Below are 2,922 nucleotides of genomic sequence, written 5' to 3' on the forward strand. Positions count from 1 at the left end.
GGGGCATGGAGGAGGACACTTGTGGGGATGAGCACTGAGTGTTATGTGGAAACTAATTTGACAAAAAACTATTTTTTAAAAAAAGAAAAAAGAAAAAAAGGAAAAAAAATAAAGTAACTATTGATAGTTATGTACTTATTGCCATTTTAAAAATTGTTTTCTTGGGGACCAGGATGCCTCAGTCAGTTAAGCTTCGGACTTCAGTTCAGGTCATGATCTTATAGTTCGTGAGATCAAGCCCCACATCAGGCTCTGTGCTGACAGCTCAGAGCCTAGAGCCTACTTCGGATTTTGTGTCTCCTTCTTTCTCTCTGCCCTCCCTCCATGTGCGCTCTGTCTCTGTCTCTCAAAAATGAATAAAAGTTTAAAAATATTTTAAAAAGTTTTTTTTCTCATTGTTTTATAGGTCTCTTTTGTTCTTCTGTTTCTCTTATTTGCTTTCTGGTGGTTTTTTTTTTTTTTTTTTTTTTTGGTTGGTTGCTTTTGTTTTTTTGAGATTTGTTGACTGTCTTTGGTGTTATGTTTGGATTCCTTTCTTTTTATTTATTTATTTATTTTTGTATGAGGTTTTAGGTTTGTGGTTAACATAGGTTAACACCCTATGTATTTAAGTTTAGGGTTACTTAAGTTTGGACATATTCTAAAAACACTATTATTTTAACCCTCCCCGTGTTTTATTTTTCATATTCTATTCTGCATGTTTTTACAACCCCTTTCTAATTATTGCAGATAGAGTTGATCTTACTATTTTTGTCCTTCAACTTTCATGTTGGCTTTATAAGTAGTTAACCCACTACCTACATGTTTGCTTTTATAACTGAGAATGTTTTCTCTTATATTTTCCTTGCTTTAAGTGATGGTCTTTATTTTTTTCTATTTAAAGAAGTCATTAAACTTTTTTGTAAGGCTGCTTTATTGGTGATGAACTTCTTAACTTTTGTTTGTCTTTGTCCTTCAATTCTGAATGTTGACCTTACCTGTATTCTTCATTGTAGGGTTTTTCTTTGTTTCTTTGTTTATTTTGTTTATTTTCCTTTCACCACTGAATATATGGTGTTATTCTCACTAAACTACAAAGTTCCTTCTGAAAAATTATTTGATAGCACTATGAATATTTCCTTGTGCATAACTAGTTACCTTTCTCTTGCTGCTTTCATGATTCTCTTTATCTTTAAATATTGACATTTTAATTATTATGTATTGTCATGTGGATCTCTTTGATTTCATCTTGTTTAGGGCTCTCTGTGCCTCTTGGATGTGGATGTCTTTTCCTTCTCCAGGTTAGGAAAGATTTTAGCTATTATTTCATCAAATATATTTTCTATACCTTTCTCTCTTCTCCTTCTAAGGCCCCTATAATGAGATTGTTAGTGTGCTAAATATTGTCTCAGAGGTCACCTAAGCTATCTTCATTTTAATTTTTTAATTTTAATTTAATTTTAATATTTATTTCTTTATTTTGATATTTAGCTTGGATGATTTCCACTAGTCTCTTTTCCAGTTTTCTGTTCTGTTGTAAATAATCCAATCGACTTTTCCATTTATCTGGTGTATTTTTATTTCACTTATTGTATTCTTCATCTCTGATTCGTTCTTTTTTCCATTTTATCTCACTTTTGTGAGGCTTTCACTGTGTTCATCCATTATTTTCTTGAGTTCAGAGAGCATCTTTATTACCATTTCTTTGAAGTCTTTATCAGTGTTTCATTTAGGTTTGTTTGTTTTTGCTTTATTTAGTTTTCTTTATCCTGAGATTCCATCTTTGTGTGTGGTGTGTGTGTGTGTGTGTGTGTGTGTGTGTGTGTGTGTGTGTTTTAGGGGGAGTACATATTCCTGTGTTTCTTCATTTTGCCTGACTCTGTATGCATTAGATAGATCAGGTACATTCACTGATCTTGAAGGAATGGTCTTAGATAGAAAGTGTTCTATGGCACTCAGTAGCCTAATTTTCCTTGGACATCAGACCAGGAAGTCTCAAGGTGCTGCATGTGCCCTCCCATGTCTAGTTTATGAATGCTTTGGGAGTGCTGATGATTATGGCTAGCCCCTGGTCCATCTGCCTATAGAGCTAAGCTATCACTGTGACAGGTGTGCTGGCGGGCAGGATCATCCTATCTTCTGTGAGCTCTAACTGAGGTATAGGTTTATGCAAGGTTTTCCACGAGGCACACTCCCCTGCACTTGCAGTCTAGAAGGAGAACTCCAAAGTTGTACCCTCATCCAGTGATTAGCATGGCTGGATCAGATAGTAGCAATGGCTGCTACCACCAGTATCTTAGTCTCCAGGTAGAGGCCCAGCTGCCTTTCTCTCTGGTAAGTGATCCAAGGTTAGTAAATTGGTCACCTATGGTATATGTGCTTTTTAATCTGGTATTTTTGCATTGGTTCTGGGTTGAGTAAGTCTGCACATGAGCCGTTCAAGAGTGGTTTTTCCTTTCCCTATAGTTCTTTAGTTTATTGGATATAATCCCTGTTATTTTACAAAGCCAGATGTTTTAGGGGCTTGTCTCTCCTGCACAGGATCTAAAGGTTGTAAGCCTGATGTGGAATTTAATTCTCTTGCTTCTCAGGAAAAATTTCCATACCTTTATTTCCTCTGATCATGGGATTTTGCCTTTTTCTTTTAGTGTGACTGTATCTTTGGCTCCTGTACATATCTCTGTGTTGTCTGTTGCTTGTTGTGGATCTAGTCATCCAGTTCCCAGGCCCCCTTCAGAGGGTAGTATTTCCTACCCCACCATCTTAACCATTCCTGAAATTAACAATGTTGGAAGGAGGGAGCAGTGCCTCTCATGGTGTCATTTTTCCCCCTAATATTTCTGTTTGGATAAATTTTAATGTCTTATCTTAAAGTTCATTTTTCTTCATAGCTCAGTGCATTGTCTATGTAACTGAAACTAGTTCCTGATATCTTTTTGTCAT

This window comes from Hyaena hyaena, unplaced genomic scaffold, assembly GCF_003009895.1.
Source record: "Hyaena hyaena isolate Hyena2069 unplaced genomic scaffold, ASM300989v1 scaffold_736, whole genome shotgun sequence".
NCBI lineage: Eukaryota > Metazoa > Chordata > Mammalia > Carnivora > Hyaenidae > Hyaena > Hyaena hyaena.